The sequence below is a fragment of the Pyrgilauda ruficollis genome, unplaced genomic scaffold (assembly GCF_017590135.1).
Source record: "Pyrgilauda ruficollis isolate IOZ18807 unplaced genomic scaffold, ASM1759013v1 scaffold16, whole genome shotgun sequence".
Classification (NCBI taxonomy): domain Eukaryota; kingdom Metazoa; phylum Chordata; class Aves; order Passeriformes; family Passeridae; genus Pyrgilauda; species Pyrgilauda ruficollis.
The window spans coordinates 7,145,920-7,165,730 of record NW_024514764.1 but is presented as its reverse complement, the minus strand read 5'-3'; positions in this window follow the sequence as shown (position 1 = coordinate 7,165,730).

Here is a 19,811-nt window from a genome sequence, read left to right as displayed (position 1 = left end):
TTACTCAGGCTTACTGTACATTTCTGATACCATAGTGCTCTAATATCTTGCTGTATGTCACTGTCAGCTGGGTTGCAAGACTAATGCAAGAATTCATCTTGGCTGTGTTGTCCATATATCCTTTGCACAAGGCAGAAAATATTTACCAGAGTAGAGACAGAAGCAGCAGTGGCTGAGTAATGTGTGTGCAAAATGATCTATGAATGCAGACTCGATTGACTGGAAATGAAATACTGTGATAAAAATCCCATTTTTGAAATGTGTGGTTGTGTCAAGGAATGCATTGCCTGCTCTAGGTTTTTATAGAAGTTGTACAATTTAAGCATTATTTTTTATATATTGACTGGAACACTGAGAAAGTGTACTAGTGGGTTTGGAAAAACAGTTATTGTTAGACTATTGCCAAATTACCCAGTCAGACTTCAATGTATGCACTTTACAATATTCTGTTTCTTATGCCATTCTGGGTTAGAAAATCTTTGAAACAAGGGAGGGAAGGTGTCAAGAGATGGCAGATTTGAGGAAATGAAACAAAAAATTAAAAAGGGAAACCAGTTGTGTTACTTCAAGCTCATGATGTTTGTAACAAAAGATCTAGTCTTGAGACACTTGCTCTTTAAGCTGGCATCAAAACAGCTCATGGTAAAAAAATACTGTTTGGCTCTTAGATGTGCCTGTTGTTATGCTGATGGATGCGTACAGTCCAAAAAGCACCACACCACACTTAGAGACTGATACCCATACCAGCTCCCTTCACTTGGACTAACAACAGAAAATATAAATGTACTTTCTCTAAAAGTAAGCTGAAGTATCCAAAGACCACAGTGTGTACAAACAGAGGCACGCTATCAATTTGATTTGCATCTGTCATTTGAACAGGTGTGGAGGCACCTAAAAACAGCAGGAGAGCAGCGTGGAAATCAGGAGGAAACACAAACAAAGAGGCAAATGTAAGAGTTACAGCCTTTGGGTGTGAGAAAGTTCCTGTTTTTCCTGAAAGTCAGGCTCTGCTCAGTGAAGCGTTGCTTGCTGCATGGAGCTGTGAGGGTGCGCAGGGACTGGCAGTGAAGGGAGTGGGGCAGGAGCTCGGGGCTGCCCTCTTCGGGCCGGAGCACTGTGGGGTGGTGAGGGCTCTGTGGTGTACCGGGCTGCCTAGGTTAAAAACTTGGAGGAATGCCTTGATTGCTAGCATGTTGTGATAAGTTTTGGAAGGTTTTCAAACTCTAACTGTGGGATGTTTGAAGGGATAAAAGCTTTACTTGCTGCGGATGGTGTTTGGAGGCCCTTGGCCTCAGAAGGGAGAGTGGGAGACCTCTGTGAGCCTGTGTGAAAAGGCAGATGGGCCCTACTGCTGGTTTAAAGAACTTCCTTGGGGTTTTTAAAAATTTCTGCCAGAAGTTTGGTGTTGCTTTAAGTTGGATGCATTATGGAGAAAAGCTCATATCTCTGAAAATACTTCCTCTTCTGAAGTGGCCTGGAGCCCTGCAGAGCCAGGCCGCTGTGGTACAGCCTGCCCAGCCACAGGAACGGCCGGGAAATGGCAGCTCTTGCTCCCAAGAAAGGGGAGATTCATTGAGAGTGACCTTTCAGCCTTCAGATATTTCATATATGTGCTCTCCTGAGGTGCTGTTATTTAACTACCGGCATCAGAACGTGCTCTCCTGCTGGCTTTGCAGCTCTTGCCCATTGACAGGTCAGAGCAATCAACACATCTCCTACCAGGCCATGGCTTTGGAAAGGTCATGCATGCCCTGGCAAAGCCTGTCCCTTGCATTTTAAGAACAGTAGGAATCAAATCTTATCAGTAACTGTGACCAACAGAGCTACAGGAGATACAGCTTAATATTCTATTACAGATTAGAACTGCTGGGAAAAATGTCTGAAGTAAAACAAGGAAGAAACAAAATAATAAAAAGTCTTTTAGCATCCAGTCTGTCAGTATAGACCTTCTGGATAATGTGTTGTGGATTTCTGAAGGAAACATATAAGGATTTCACTGAAAAATCACTGAATTATGGGTTTTTTCTTAAGGCCCCCCCCCCCCCCCCCAAAAAAAAAAAAACAAACCCCAAACCAATCCCAACACACCCCAAACAAACAATCAGACCATACAAAAGCCCAAGTGAATTTTGCAAGAAAATTATTATTTCTTGGAGAGTATTTTTAATGATAGGAAAGAACATATTCTGTGTTATGTGCTTAGTGCAAATGTGGAGTTGTGCCAGAATACAGGAATGTTAAATGTAGTGCTGTCACCTGGGATGCTGCATTGCCAGCTCTGCTGGATCTGGGAGTGCTGTGTGATTACAGGATCTGCCTGTGAAACCTTAGGAAGTGATGGCTTTCCTGCAGCAGAGCAGGCTGGCATTCAGAGGCAGGGAGAGAGAGTAAGAAAGGTAGAGATACAGGAGGTGACATTTTGCAATCATGCATGTGCTGTGGTTGGCCAAACCAAAGATTCTGGTAACAACTAAACAAGAGCATGAATGTCTTGGGGAAAGGGTTGTGTTGTATGTAAGAACTCAGTTGCACCTATTTTAGGTTTAGAGGCAGGATAGAGCATTAGTGTAGGAAACTAAAAGTTCTTTAGCAGCCCTGGAACCACACTGAGCAGGACATTTCTCTTCTCTGGGGGATATCCAAACATCTGTTTTGCAATCAGGGAATGACTTTTCAGAGTAGTAATGGGAGTGGACACTGCTAAAATTGCTGGGAGTGAGAACAGTACCAGAGATTTGTTTAACTAAAATTCATCCACCATGTGCATTGTGTAAGCCATATGCACCTTAGGCATCAGGTTGGTGAAAATCTGCAGAAGCAACACGAAGCACATTAGCTAGTTTAGTATCTGTCATAAATAGGTGTGCTCCTAAAAAAGATTCTTTTCCCAAGCTGGAAAAGTTACCTGAAATGAGGTAAAGCTGAACTAAATGACTCATGTGTACATTCTCAGTCTGGAGAGTTATGGTTACATGTAAAAGAGTTTGTCACATATCCAAGAAATTTATAGATTATTCTGATTGGCTGGGTTGGACTTATCTAAGGTACATTATTAATAACAGGATGTTTTTCCTGCCTTGAAAATAATGTTTTAAATGCATTTCCTAATTCTTGAGAACCTAGTTTGTGACTCCTAAAGGTCTGTTTGAACATCAGTGAAGCTAGGTACAATATAAGCTGCTTCTGAAACTGGTCCTTAGCCCTTGTAAAATCCTGCTAAAAATGGATAACTTGAAGCCTTCAGAATTGGAGGAAGGTTTTAAATTCGACTTTCCTATGTTCATTTCTAAAATGAGTATTGATTTTCATGGAGTACAATGCATATATTCAGCAGTGCTTTGAGGTCCTCTGTCATATGACCAGATAAATGTAGAATGAAGAGAGAAAAGGAGGTTCTCCTGTCTGCTTTGGGATTTGACTTTAGTTTGATTTATTTGTTTATATGGCCCCAAGGCCAGAGAGTGTGAGATGAGGTTCTGCCACCAAGGTTATGCACGTTAAACTTGATGGAAGGCAACAGAAAAGGCCAATAGCAATGGTGTCTATTGCCAGCCATAAAGGCCTGCTCAGTGTTCTTGCATTCCATCTCACCACCTGTGTTAAAATGCACTTGGTTCCTCACAGTCATTTCTATCTTAACAAAAACGTGCTGCTTTTAAAACTGTAGAAAAATTCGAATGGCAGCTTGGTAGTTCTGGTAATAAACTGCTGCTACATTCATCCCATAAAGCAGCTACAGCAGAATTCTGGAGTGGCCTCAGCCAGGGCCCTGCACAGCTCTGCCAGGATGGCTCTTCTCTTCTTGCTGCTGTAGCAGTGCTGAGCCAGAAGCAGGAGCTGTAAACTTTAAAATATGGCTTTTCAGCCAGAAAACCTTTTCTTGCAGCACTGAAAGCTTTTCCTGCATTTCAAGTGAGTGGGAGATTGTTTCCCCAGTCATAAGTCTGACTCTAAATACTATAGCAACCAAAATTAGGCCATACATCATCCTAATAGTAGCTTTCAAAGAATTCTTTACAGGATCACTTCAGACCATACAAAGCAGTAAGGTTTTGAGCCCAGTCACTGAGAATAGCACCATCATAGCACAGGATGAAAGGGACTGGGGTGGCAGGAAACAACGCTACAAAACTGCAGGAAGAGCATGGATGGGGATGTAGCTGTTGTCTGTGTTTGATCTGTTGACTTGTGTGATGGTGCTTGGCATTATGGTACCTTCTCCATGGCTTTTATCAGAACTGCATTTGCTGTGTCATTGCCTTTCCTGAAGGAAATTATAGCATTATTGGTGTTGGAAGGGGTCTTTCAAGATCACCAAGTCCATGTTGGTGTATAAATGTAAGAGGTGTCTGTGTCCCAGCAGCCTTGCTGGTTACTCTGAGTTTGTTGGGCTCTTACCAGGATGCTGCAAGCCTGGCTGGCCTCGATGGACTTCAGGCCCTTGCAAAGGGATGTGAGTGGAGCTCACAGCTCCAAGGAGAAGTAAAAGTTCTTGCCAAAGCAGTGAGGATGTGTAAATGTACTTGATAAGGGTTCTCTGGAAATATTTCTTTACATAAATAGCTGATAGGCAAGTCTGCAGATATGAAGTTAAGGCCAAATTTATCATACCAGCAGGCTTTGCTGGGAGTACTAAATATTGATGTTCATTGTTAGCATGTGCATCACATTATGTGCCATTCATCTCAATATAAATACTGAGGCATCTGACAAGGCATTACTCACCGTGTATAACCTGTCAGAGCATGTCACTGTAAATCATTCATACTGTTGAAACCTCATTAATTAATGGTTAAGGTAAAAAAAAAAAAAAAAAAAAAAAAAAAAAAAAAAAAAACCAACAGATTTTTATTCCTGCATGAGGAGCAAAATTATGTTTTATTTTACCAGTCAGTGTGTTTACCTAGTGACATTCCCTAGTTTTATGTGTTTCTGTCCACATTTACAGTCTTATAATATCTTTAAAGGTGGAATTTTTTAGAATTTTCATAGTTGAAAATAATATATTTGATAAAAATTAATGCAATTTTTGTTCTTATATCCTTGGGAAAAATCCTTGGGAAAAATCAATGAAATTCTTGTAGATTTTAAGGACTAGTGCAGCCTGGCAAGGAAAATCTTTAAATATTTTAGATTACAGTGCCACTTACCCTAGATTAATAATCCTAGCACAAATAACTCTGTATTTTTGGTCCACAGACAACTTTTCTGTTAAAGAGTAGAACTTTATATTAAATATCTGTGTAATATCTCCTGGGTCCTGCTTGTAAGCAGGCTCTTTGCTTGGGTGAGGAGAGTTTTCTCTCTGGTGGGGCTCATGTACCAGCACAAGAAGGCAGGGGTAGAACTGCTCTGCTTCAATGATTTGATTTTAGTCATTTGATACGACTTCTCTTCCTTCTGCAGTTTGGATTTTTGTACACATTGAAGCTGAAGTCAATTGGCTATAAAAGGTTATCAAACACTGGCTAATCTATCCAGTAGGTATAATTAGAACTTGGAAGAAATCTTGTGGAAGCACTAGCAATCCTGAAGAAGATAATTAAAGCTGAAATATGAATATAGTAACACCCCCAGGAGGGGAAAAATCAATCACATTATTGCTTTAAAAGAAAGATTTTGAACCTTGGCTCAGATACCCTTTGTGTTCTCAATTGCACAACCTCCATCTGAATCTTATTTTTTACAAGTTAACTAGTAGGAGATTCTCCGAGGTAACAACTAGTGGATTGTCATAATTTTTTACTTTTTTTAAAGAAGGAAAAACTTATTTCCACTTGAGAAAAATTTCCACTTGAGATACAGGAGCTGGGAAGCCCAAGTTTCTGCAGGTTTGTGCAGAGGTGCAGCAGGAGTGGATCTACAGCACTGGCAGAGTTCCAGCAGTGTAAATAAGGGCAGAATAAGGGTAGGGTAACTATTCCCTTGGCAACACCCAGCTCCTGCTGCACCAGAGGTTCCCCTGGCCAGGGCCATCACAGTCCCTGTGCAGCCCCACATGGGACCTGTGCCTGGGACCACGGTGTGGGGACAGGCTGGTCACACAGACCCAGCCTGCTCCCATCCGGGTCTGTCACCTGCACATCCCATTGCCCCTATGGACATCCCTAGAAACATCCCTAGTGTTACTTCCAGATACTCCAGGGATTCTGAAGCTAATCATTTTGCTTTGTTTCATTAGCCCAGCTGTAATGTAGTAGAGCTAATGCAGTCATATCCCAGTTAAGGTACCAAGCAGCTTTAGCTGCTTATCTGCCATGGAAAGAACCACATTCACTTTTGCGATGAAAATTAAATGTGGAAATAATTCCCTTTTCCTTTTTGGAATATTACTGTGCTATTAAATAGGCTTAAGACCATTAAAGAGTAATGATATGAAGTTGCATGCATCATTATTTTAAAGGAGATTGAATGAAAATATACTGTCTATCTGTTCCAGCCCTTGCCTAATCCTCAGTTTAATAGAGATTTGTAAGGGCCATGATGCACAGCCATTTAGTAATGAAGCAGTCTTCAGTTTCTAAAGCAGGAGGTTTAGTACCTACACTACAAATGAAGTAAGCATAAAAGACATCAAAAATCCTGTTTTCTCAGTCTCAGTAACTTTAAAGTTTTTCTATTAGTGTAGTCATACCTAGAGAAATGAAATGCAAAATAATAGTAAAATATCAGATCCTTTGCTCTCAGTTACTCAATGTAGCAGCTGGTTACAACTGATTTCTGCAGTTACCTGTACTCATGCATTGCTCCTGGCTCCACTGCCCTGCCTTGAGCAGGCTGGGGCTGGTGCAGCATCTGCTGGCTTCCCTGTTGTACCCTTGGAGAGGTGAAACAGTAAGGCTGAAGATCAGGTTTTCACTCCTAAATCCCATGTGGTAACTTGGGGTACTGGATCTGCATCTTCAAAGTGTGTCAGCTGAGCTTGGACTCTTAACTGTGGTTCTGAAAATTAAGGTTTTATAAATATTTGTCACTGCTGAATGAATGACAAGATTAAAGCATAGGTCATCATCTCCTACTTCTGCTGTACTTGTCTAAGCTTGGAAGTTGTGTGTGCGTTTGTGGGAATCAAACAGCTTCATTATTCCATGAAATGAAAAGAAAACCCAAAGATCCTTCAATGCAAGACTCTAATTTTATGTGAAGGAAGCCTGACCTACACTGTCACTCATCAGTGCATTTAATGTACAAGAGCTGCCTTTTGTCACAGAACAAAGTTGGTGAGGCTGGGCGGAATCATGGCCCCTCAGCCCTGCAGATCTGCTGCCTCTCCTGTGCCCTGGCTCCCCCAGCTCATCCTCCCCTGCCAGGCTTTAGGCCACAGCTCCTGGGGCACATCGTAGCACGCCAGGGGAAAATGGTGGGACACGTGTCCACAAAAGTTTATAGTATTCGTTCTGGTACATCTACATTGCTTGGCCTGGTTTCTATTTTGATAAATCTCCCTGGAGCCTTGGATCAAGCCTTCACTTAGAAGATAGTGCAGTTTCCTTAGGGTGGCTGAAAACCTGGTAGAGATTCCTTCTCTGCTCCTGTTCTGAGACAAAACAATGCACATGTACACAAACACAGAGGGAGCTCTCTGAAGGGCTGCAGCTCAACTCACTGCCATGCAAAACCCTTCAGCAATGTGAATATCCTGTGCAAACCATGGCAAGGCAGGTCCTGCCCTGTGACTTACAGAGGGCTGGGAAGATGCATCCATGGCCTGAAGTGCCTGCAGTTCCCCCAGCCTGTGGGTCTGAGGCCTGGAGAGAGCTGGGAGGATTTGAGGTTTTTTAATATATCACACTTCCAATTTATTTTGATTTAGGAGTAGAACTAGATTATATCAGTAGGAAATCTTCACATCTGACTTTCCTTCTTTCAAAATAAGAGCTGAAATGGAAAAGGAGATATTGCCAAATAACTGGAACACGTATTTGGAATAAAATATTCATACAAGGAGGAAATGGGATCTGTGCTTAATAAAAAAAGCGATTGTATGCTGTGATAGCAATTATGTACATTCAAATATTGTGCTTTTCTTCAAATCTTGGTTATAAATCCAAAATATATAATTAATGATTCTATCAATAATGCATTTATAATTTTAAGGTATGAAATAAAATTTCCTTGCTTGTTTTTATAGGCTGGCCCTTTAAGAAAAGTCTTTCTTGGCATTGGGTCTTATCATGAGACACAAAGAAAAGATCAAGAGGCTGAAATCTATGATAAATTGACAGGGAAGTTCCTGCTTGGAGAATGCAATGTGTTTGAAGTTTTTACAGATCCCAACTTTCCTTTTACCACAAAGGAAAAAAAGTGATTGCAAGATGAAAGGGCCTCGTTGACTGTGCAGACCCATGATGGAATGCAATTTAATATCTTTCAGTCACCATTTCTGCTCTGAACAGGTTAAAACAGAAACCCATTAATGTTTGATTGCTGCATGAAATAAATTGGTGGGCTCAGACTCATTGGGAGCAGACCAGCTGCCCATTATATGAAAACTACCCTTACAGGTGACTCTAAATTGATACTTTTGTGAGCTGTCTCAGCTTGACAGTGAGTCTAAAGCAGATAAGAAGTGAAGGTTGCCTTTATCAAGGGACTATTTCTGTCTCTGTGATGTTGGTTTCATAGATCTCATTACTCTCCACTGATGTCCTAATTCACCATAACATATCTGGGGCAATGCTATCCTACAGGGTCTGGTAAAAAGTGTAACAGTGGGCACCAGGAGGAATTTCCATTGATGCTCATCTGTAAAAGGTGCAACTTCACTGAGTTACCACAGCTTGAAAAGCCTCATTCATGTTGTTCTTGAGGAAGATTGACAAATGGTTTGGCTTATGAAAAGCATTACAGTCACTGTAAGGCAAAACCAAACTCTTTTTTTCTTTGCCCTTTGGCCTTCTTCCTTTCCCTCAATATTTAGATGTTGTTCAACCCCTTTTCCTTTCCAAAGGCTCTGTTGCATTTAGAACAAGTAATTTGTCCTTTATATTACCAGTTGGCACTGGTAGCAACACCTTCAGCCACGTAAGCCAGTTATATTTACTAATCTTTCCAAGCTCTCAAACTTGCAAAAGTGGCCAGATAGCATTTCTGGAAATTCATAATCCCCAGCTTTCACATGTTTGTGGCAGTTAACATTATTGCATTCTGTAAAATTAATATTCTCAAATTTGCTCCTCAACTTACTCATTTCTCAATGAATATTGGGAATTTCTTTCCTATTTATCAGGATTTCCAGCGGTAATATGTCCAAAAAAGGGTACAAACCCAGAGTTCATTAGTCTTATTCTTGCAGATTCCTTTACTGCTTTACATAATTTGCCTTATTGATCAATAACTGCTCAGTTTTATAGGAGGGTGGTACACCCTCCTATACACTTTAAAATTAAAGATTTTAATCTGTCTTTCAACACCAAATGGCACTAAACCATTATGAGGCAGAACTATGAAATGAAAGTGGCCACACCAATTATCAGTAAAAAAATGATGGAGGAGCACAAAGGGCAGAAGAGGAGGCAGATTTGCAGGTGGTCCTGGCAAACCCTGCACAGCTTCTTCCAGCCCTGCTGGGGAGAATCGCCCATTCCCCCCTGGGGCAGAGGAAAGGTGGGCACTGCTGGAGCTTGGCTCTCTGGGTGTTTGCTGCTGCAGTGGAGCTGCTCCTGGGGGGGCCTCCTACACAAAAACAGTTCTCCAAGCCTAGAAGCACACAAGCAGAGCTTAAGTCACTTTTTCTTTTTAACAAAAACTGATGAGACAAAGTGTGGTATAGGTGCATCTGGGAGTCAACCTGCCTAAGAATGCTTCATCTAAAGAGACACAAAGGTGCTGCAGACATGCTCACTCTTTAGAACAACATCTCACTTCTAACAGTTCAGTTTGGAATCTTGATCACTAGTAGCTCAGGAAGACATGTCTTCAAAGGTGCAAAGCAAAGAGACCACTATTCACAGCTGAAGTGCTCTCTAAAAATTTCACTTCTGCTCAACCCACCTCTCAAACTGAATTTCAACAAATGCCTCTCTTGAAGGAAAAAAAAGAAAGCAGTCTTTAGCTGAAATTATCTGTGGAAGTGAACACAAACAAGAATGCAGCTGCTGAGGAAAACAATTTCTTTCTCCTCTCTTACCAAGAAAGAGGATTCTTGCTGAGGTGAACAACTAACTAACTAACAGGGGATCTGATCAATAAAGCTTTTTCCTACCACTAAAGTAGAAGACTAAACACAAACTGTTTATTGTGTGATTGTAAAAGGAAATGGGTGTTGAACTTTTCATTAAGAACTGCTTGGAGAACAGAGCCCCATTGTGCTAGGGCACCGTACAAACAAATACTGCAGGAGACAGTGCCTTCTTTGAAAAGTTTATTCTCTCATAGGGAGCCAAGAGGATGGAAATATGCTTTGAGAGGTTAGTCTTCAAAAACCTAACATGCAGGCCATGTAATCAAACACCCACTGGGTTATTCATTGATTGTTAGTCATTCACAGTTGACTCTCAATGACAAACAAACTTATTTTCATCGAATCCCTTCATTTGTATTCATGGATGTTGGGCATCTGTGAAAGGGAGATAAATGTGAAAGCTGCATTGTGCTGCAGCCTTCCTGCTCTCCCGGTGGGATGCAGAAGTGGGATCATGCCTGCCTGCTGGAGCCTGGCAGCGAGGAGCCTCCCAGTCCCACGGCCAGGGAGCAGCCTTGGCAGCACTGCCTGCCCCTGTCTGCATCCACATTGTCCCCAGGGCACCAATTATTCCTAAGATACAGGAGAGAAGTTAATTATTCAGTTCAAGCTTGAAACGTTTTGCCATGTTATGATAATGTGATGACAGTAGGTAGAAGACCAGTTTTTCTTTCTGTAGAAATCAAATAGAAAGCAAATGTCAGCAGTGTGGAGGACTTCAGTATCATTTTTGTGATCCTTACCTGAGGTTGTCAATGGCACAGATGTAAAATGAGTGTAAAAATAAAGTAGAAAATAGAAAAATATCTGCAGCATAGATGGAGAGGATAGAGGAGGGCAAAGGAGTGGATAAAAAAGAATAATGAGCTTTACTACCCAGAAAAAGCTTTGTTTTTGAGACAGGACATTGGGCTATGGATGACTTGACCTTAGCTGTTGCCTCTGTTAAAAGAAAATGAAATACAATGATATTGGCCATGAATTATGCTAATTCCACATTTACTCCAGCTAAAAATAAGAAATTGGTGCAGCTGAGTATTCAGGTCTTTAATGGTGTTTACCATGGAGGGGAGATTACAGATGGAGAGTAAAACATGTTTTGATGTTTCCAGCTATTCATAATGCGTCACACGATTTGGAACAGAATTTGGCAGCCTAGGAACCAAGAAATTGGTTTCTTCTCTTATGGAAGTACAAGTCATACAAGACATGTCTTAAAAGTAAAAGTACATCTGAAATTGCATCTTTGTTTTGGATCTTTACATTTCTTTTTAGGCTCATATTTCCATCAGACTTCTCCCTGAGGTCAGTGGAAACAGTGACTGCACACAGCCTTCGGGATGGGACTCAAAGGACTCCTCATATTTTACCTGTCAGAAATCCATGGCATAACTTTGCATTTAGATTGGGAGCTTTTTTTCAGAATTTCTTTGGAGGACTGAAATTCCTGAGAGACAAATGGACTAGAAGGAACATAAGAGCAGAAGAGCAAACAGTTTGTAAAGTGGTGCTTTAGTGCCTTATGTTGCATATTTTTATGAAGTTATATAAAGTATTGTGTTCTTCTTCCAGCCTTGAGTTTTTGACATGCCAACAGATGAGACAATATTGTGTTAATGTTGGAAGTGGTGAGACTGTCTCGGTGATGAAGTGGATTTCCCTAGACTTTGTACCAGAAGGGTTTGGCTAAATACAGTTCTAGGGACAGGCTTAAAAGCCTTTTTGTTACTTCTGGATGTAAAGAAGAAAGAGTCAAGGTACAAGAAAAGTCTTAGCTGAAGAACGTGTATATTTACATCTTAATATTTATATAAAGTGCTGAGGTCCTGAGTTAAGTTATATATGGTGTAATGCACCCAAACTCTTGTATAAACTTTGTTAATTTAAAGGAAGTCTGTTCCCCAAGCAATACTTGATGCAGGCAAATGTTTCTATGTGCTTCCATGAGTGTGGCCCAGAGAATCCCTGCCTCTCTGTGCCAGCGTTCCAATGACCTTGAGTTCCTGCTCAGTGTGTTCTGGCTACTCAGGGAGGGGCAGGTGAAGGGTGTGTTGTGTCTGAGAGCAGGGAAATCCTGCTGGGTGGGGTGTGACCCTCCACTTCTCCTCACCAGGTTTGCATATGGCTCCCTTTCTTTTCACATCTAATTGGCACATGGTCGCTCCAGGGACCTCCCAGCACAGTTAAGATTGGTGAATTGTCAGAGTTAATGAATTCTCACAAAACCTGATGCCTCCACTTGGGAACAAACATTCCTGTCTGCCTTCATGCTGCTGGGAAGAGGCAAAAGCTGTTGCAATTGATGTAGGGAGAAAGGGAACTGCTTGAGCCCTGGTAACACACCTGCTGTGTCCCACCTTTCTGGCTCTGCTGAGTGATTTCACAGTCAGGCTAAGTTATTCTCCTGACAGAGTTATTTATACACTCTGTGACTCAGCTGTCTTCTGAGGGATGGCAGCTTGCCTGCCTGAGAAACAAACTTTGTCCTGCCACTTGTGTTGTTTTTTCTTTAAAATATTCATTCCATGATGTTAAATCAGTGATGGAAGTGCTATAAGCACCAAAACAGCTATGAAAAAAAAAAAAAGGTGGAAATTGTTTTATGTTAATCATAAACTGAAAACATGGTCAAAAATGAGTTGCTGTTTGTGTTTTCCTTCCTTGTGTCAATAACAAAAGACCTTCTGCTGCAGGAGGATTCAAAAATAGGGAATGTTTCCTCTTGAACCTCAACTTCATTTTACATCTGCAGAGTTTCTGTCTGGGTACAGTAATTTCAGTGGGTGCTGTAAAATAGTTCCTAATTTATAATAACAATGAAAAATCAGCATCAGTTCTTCCTTTGTTGCCATGCATTATTTTCTTTTGTGTGAGACACAGGTAGAGCTTCATAAGATGTTCCTGGGATTTTTGCATGGGCGGATGGCTTGAGTGGGCAAAATTTAATCTGGGAAGAATATTCCTATTTTTTTTTTTTTGGAGAATTTAGTTTTTAAGTGTTTGTATCACATGACTTCACCCTGGGTTTTGTAATTTTGCTGTGTGTTTTCATTCATTTGTATGCAGTAAGTATGGGGTTTTTTTGGGTGGGGCAGGGCGGGGTATTACAGTATTTCTCCCCATATCCTGTGGTCTTTTTCTATTCTGTAACAATAATTGTTTTGTATTTCCTTGGGGCAATGAGCCATTCCACTGGTGGTAGATAATTTTTTTCTTTGCAGTGAATTATGTGTATGAAAAGGCAGAGTATGTGGATTGGGTTTTAACCTTCATTGCTGTTGGTTTTCACCTTTTTCCATCTTCTTTTCACACTGTCTTTTTTAACCTAGTTTCTAGTGATTTTGTGGTGTTGCCTTTGTTTTTGCTGCCAGCTAATGGAAGCTTAGCTGCGTCAGATGTTTGAATGCCTGTTCCTTTAATCCAAATAAATTCATCTTTATGAATTCAAAATCATCTTTGTTCATATTGTCCTTGTTAGTTTAAAACAGAAATCCCTTACCAATGTAGCAGTGCATTCAAGTAAGAATTCAGAATACTTAAAGCCTGATTATTTTGAGGTTATAGTGTGCTCATATAGCAATGCCTGGAGCCTCTTGGCTATAATACCTGTTACTGGGAGGGAAAATTGTACTAGGTGCAGAGGATGCTCACCTTTGATGGCAGCTAAACTTGCCAGTCTATTTGATCTTCAGCCCAACTTTTTTTTTAAGTAGATCCTTTGGTGAGAAGGAGCTAATTGCTGACCAAGGGTTCTCTTTTAGCTTACTTCAAGTTTCTGCCTAGCATGGGACTGTTGCAGGTTCTTTCTGCTGTCTGGATCCAAATAATCTCCCATGTAATTAAAGTAGAATGTGTAGGAGAGGAAATTCTGTGCAGAGGGGGATGGATACTGATCGTCCATGTGTGAGTGATGACCGTGTCTCCTAGAGGGGGGACTCTCTTAGCTTTTATTTTACCTTAGAACTGGGTAAATACTGCTGCTTGTAATCAGGTTTCCTCTACTGCCCAGGAAATGCTGAGAAGCATGAGAAACATGTTTCTCTCTTTTCTGGATTTGGTGTACTGTTTGTGCCTCATGTCTTTGAGAAGGACATTTACTTCTCGTGATGACAGTGTAGGTGGCTGTGGGTGGCTTCAAACAATACCTAAAGCCATGAAGATCAGAAGGGGCATTTCACTTGGGCTAGATTTGAGTAGAAAAGTCAGGCTAATTCTAATGTTTCACAGGTGGAAAGGCACGAAATATTTGACAAGGTGAAAGCTCAATGTGGTTTCAGTTACACAGACACTAATGTGAAATAAGCAATTACACAGAAGTCAATGTTCTCCTGTAAATTTGTAACACAGTAGAACATTATGCATAATTGTGTTACATATCGTTTTAAGGATGAAACTCATATTCCAGGCTCCATTAGCTTCCAGAGTCTTTGAAATATATCTGTTGAACACATCCTAAAAAGTTAGAGACAAGATTATCATTGATTTTTATTTACAGCAAGAGATTTAGTGGAGAATTGATGCTGCAGTTTAAGTTCTATTTCTTTAAATACCCGTTGTCTTAAATTGTGATATCTCTATCCTCAAGATCCTTGCTTTCCACCAGTTGTGACTCTGGGTACAGTTTTTGCCTCAGTTAACAGTGACTCAGCCATTGCCACTCCTGGGTCCCAACTCTGCCCTGTTGCCAGAGGTTACAGCCTGTGCAGCAGAGATGCTGGAGACAAATCTCTGGTTCTGTCTTGCCCCTACAATTCACAGTCTGCCATTTTAATGTGAATGGCAGTTTAAATATCCCAGGCCATGAACTGCAGTGACTGAGGAAAGGGCCCGTGGGACAGTGATCTGAATGTGAGAGTAGCTTAAAATCAATTTAGTCACCTGGAATCCCATTATCCCTTTTCTCCAGGCAACTTTGGACCAAACACTGAGCTTGTTCTGTCCTTATCTGCACTAAATGTCCACTGTTTGTACACACATCATGATTATTATCTAGAGTTAGAAAGTTGCCTTGGAGATGTATCTGTCTCAGAGGTGCTGTGAAAGAGATGACCCTTGGAAAAGACTAAAGATCAGCTGATCATCTGATATCAGATTACATATAAGGTTATTATTCTTCTGTATCATGAAAAGCTGCTCAGGTGTGTGGTCTCAGCTGTCTTAGGCCTCAAGTTGGAAAGTTTTTTTGTACTGTTTGGAGGTGGGGGTGGTGGCTCTGTGTCCCAGTGTGCATTGTCCTTAATGTAATGATGTTTCTATTAGACATGTAAACTCTAAACTAGGAAGAGTCTTATTTCTAAATAGTGTTAAATGCAGATAGTGCTGCTCTGAATCAATAGGATTAATCAATTATTTCTGTCTGATACGTTCTCTAATTTCTGTTCTTCTGAATTGTTTTGTTTTGCTAACACATTGTGCCAATTTAGGTTTGTGGTTCTGGGTTAGAAATGGGGCTCCCTCTCTTCCCATCAGCTCTTCAGCTTTTGAAAACTGAAAGTCTTTGATATTGCTCTCTTTTTAAGCCTGTTTCTTAATGAGAATAATACAATATAAATTGCTGGCAAAAATAACCTTCTGAAATGTGGTTCAGAAGCAGAAATTAAATTCTGTATGTCAAAGTACTGATAGGAACATCAGTAGATTCAGAGCAAAAAAATTACTAATCCTATTTCAATGCAGAATTATGGTTTAATGAGAGACAAATATACAAAATAATACAAAAGAATTTAATATAAAAGAAATAAAGTCTAGTATTCCTTTATAGAGGTATATACCTGCTTTTCAAACAAAGTTATGACCAGCCTATGGAAGCTGTAGTATAGCTAGAATAGTACAAGACAAATTGCCTGATCCTCATGTGTTGATGTATTTAGTGCTCTGAAGCCTTGCCCTACCTCCATTCCAGTCCAGCATGGCAGGTGATAATGGGAGCAACATGGTAACATAATGTTTTCTAGTGCTTTATGATATTCAGAATTTCTGTGTTGTTGTAATACTGATTTTGTTGATACATGCTGCGAGTAGTGACCTGATATTTTTCTTTCTGTGTCTCAATCACACTGTAAATTGAGGAAGCACAGTAATTTTCAGGAATGGATATGATTCAATAGCAGCAAAAGCATGTTCTCCATTTGCTCTGTGATGAAAAGCTATAGAAGAATCCCTCTGTAACAGGCTACTGACCCTTATAAAATGCTTTTCTACAAGTATACTCATTATCAGCCACTGTCAAAGAAACAAATTCTTTCTTTCCTCTTGAGGTGAAGTGCTCTGAATGACAAGCACAAGAGAAATAATACAGTAATTTGCTGATTTAAGGTGTGGGAAGTTGATTCACAGTTTACAGAAACAGCAGTGATTGTCAGTCTACCAGTAAAGGGTTTTTTGACTTCAGATAAAGGGATGGTTTTCGACATATTTTGCACTAGACTTTATTAGATGGAGGTACAAAAATGAACACCTAATTTGTGTTGTTGAAAGTATGGTGTTAGCATATACAGTTGTAATATTTGAAAAGCCTCTTTATTCTACAGACAAATTTACAGATCCTGCTGGGGCCACTATCCTGTGATGGTAACAATGCTGACAATATGACACCAAGCTACTGAATGCTTCCCCTTTACTTGCATTGCCTTCTGCAAAAGTATTACATGTATTCTGCACAGGCCACTTTGACTCATACAATTAATCTCTTTTGACTCCTTTATTAGTATTTTTGCCCTCTCAGAAGGTTGAGCAACCCTATTGACAGCATTTGGAATTCTCCTGGAAGCTCATTCTCGAAGTCTTGTTCTTGTAGGGGTTCTGTTTGTAGAACTACCCTAGGACTGGGAGATCTTGGCTTGCATCCTTTAACCTCCTGTTCTTCACAGGGTACACAGAAATGAGAGAATGGATCTGGAGGGAAAGGGAGACTGAGAAGAAAAAACTATTCTTTCCTGTGTGGCAGCTCTCTGACTTAGCTGCTGGGCTCACAGGAAGATGTAAGGAGCGCTTGGTTTCTGCAGTCACAAAGCACAGCTTTGCAAATGTCAGGCACTCGCTCCTGGCTCCCGCTGAGCACCACCCACGGCAGGCAGGCAGCCCCTGGAATTTGCTTCCCTTTGAGTCCCCAGCTGAAGCAGACACTGTGAGCATCCCTCCCAGGCACAGCACTGAATGCACACAAGTGGAGGTGTGTGTTTCTTGAAGAGGTGAAGACTTGATAGAAAACGTTTGCTCTGTTTCAGATACTCCAGAGATAGCAGTTCACTCACATCCTAAAACTGCCCTTAAGGAAAGGTATAAGTCAATGTTATTTCAGGCAGAATAAAAGGTAGAGTGTGTTAATAGAATAACAATGATAGAAGCACTGAAAGGCTGCCTTGTGGCCTGAGATGGCTTTGTGGCAGCAAGGCAGGACTAGCATTTGATCAAATCATTAACTTCTTGTTTTCAAAGGCGGTCTCTGTGCCCATGTACTCTCGTGTGGGTACCTCACCTGCCCAGTCCCACAGCTGGTGGCCACACCAGCCATTTGAGCTGTGCAGGTCCTGTGTCCCCAACAGGAGCTGCCAGGCCCTTGCAGTGACACTCTGAGTGCCTGAATGTCCACAGGGGCTGTGCTGTGGGGTGGCCTGACTGCAGACAAGCTCTGTTACCACAGCCTGGAATAGAGTTAAATACACAGCTTAGTGGATGGTAACAAGGTAGAAGACTGAAAGATTCTCAAATTTGCCATAAATTGTATCTCAAAGTTCTGCCTCTTGAATTTTACATTCAAGAGCTGTAAAGTAAGAATAAATAGAAGGAGAAATTTCAGTATGGGTAGCTCTACTAATTGAGCTAATAACACCTTCAAGGGAAAATGACAGATAAAAAGCACAACAGGATTGGATTTCTGCTGGCTTCTAGAAGAAAATTCAAAGAGCAGGTTTTTTTCTGGGAAGTATATTCATTCCTTTCTTTGTGTTTTCCCATTCTTAGTTCTGTACCTAAAATAGTAACACCGGGAGATGCAGGAAAAATTAGATTGTGATAGGAATCCTGAACTGCTTTTTAGATAAGTACTAATAAGTAATCATGTTTCAAGCAGATTAGTAAGTAGTTTCAAACATTTTCAGCATGAGATTTGTGTGTGTGTTCCTAAAAGTTTGCTGGTCTCATGAAGGAAGATCTTGACAGTTTCTCAGATAAATAAAGTAAAAATATAAATCCTGTAAACAGAAGTGGTTTAGCCATTGGAGCTATCACAACTGCCTTGATGATGACGGGTTGGGACTCCCCCAGGGCAGCAGTGGGATGTGCCTGTTGGCATTTCCCTGTGAGGGAGAGCCCTGATTGTTTCCTTGATGGGACACTTTACCTGACGACCTGCATGCACAGCGCTGCCTCTCAGCTGTCTCTCTGCCTGCATGCTGTTATTCCAGATTATTACTGCTCTCTCCTAAATGCTCGGTGTACTGACCTGGTGCTGACATTACAGGAAAAGCAAGGGGCTGGTGGGTTTCTTAGCACTGCGTTGGTCCTTTACAGCATGAGAGGAGGAACCTTGTTCCTCTGTTTTGAATTTTCCAAGGACAAGCATTTGTGATGTCAGGACTGCTTTGTGGATCTCTGGGGTCTGGCAAGAGAGACCTCGGATGGATGGATGGATGGATGGATGGATGGATGGATGATGGATGGATGGATGGATGGATGGATGGAAGGAAGGATGGATGAAGAGATGGATGGATGGATGGATGGATGGATGGATGATGGATGGATGGAAGGATGAAGGGATGGATGGATGGATGAAGGGATGGATGGATGATGGATGGATGGATGATGGATGGATGGATGGATGGATAGATGGCAGGAGCACTCGCCTCCAGAGCAGTGGGGTAGGACAAACTCCAGGAGCAGCCACACACAGGGCATGAGCTGGGGGCACAGATGGCAGTGGAGGAAAGGAATTGCTGCAGGCAGACAAAGGGAATGTTTGCTGGGGAGTCAGGGCAGGTGTGTGGAAAGCAGAGGGAGAAAGAAGGTAACTGTGCAAGAACACAGTGATGGGAAGGGAGGTAGGATTTGTTTTGAAATCAGAAGATTTGTGTTTTGTATCCAGAGAGTTGTGTTTAGGATCCTGTGTTCTTTTTAAACAGCTTTGGAGACTGAAGCCTTTGTGTGCTCCTGGCATGGTCTCCCTGAAGGCTGCTCCCTCCAGCTGGCTCCAAGGCTGCCTGCTGGGTTGCTGTGTCCTCTCCCTGGCTTCCCAGCTCTCACCTGCATCTCCAGTGGAGTTTGTTTCTAATCTAGCACCTGAAAAAACCATTACTAGGGTTTGCCATGCCCTCACACTCAGTCCTTACATTACAAGATGAGGATCTGCAGATGCACCCAGGCTGCTGCAATATTCCAAGTGGACAGCAGGTCCTGGTCTTTTCTTCAGGAAACCCAAGCAATCTCCTGCCTGGGTTGATCCCTGTCAATGTTCAGTGTTGCTAGAAGAACAAGCACTTATTTGAATCTCCTAATAAATAATTTAGCCTTGAAATGTTTTTATTTATGTTCATTTTCTTTGACTTAGCTGACCAGATAATGTTCATATCTAAATATTTCCTTCTTGCAGCTAAGTGGGGAGTTGCTAGAAATTGAGAGAGGATAAATATTC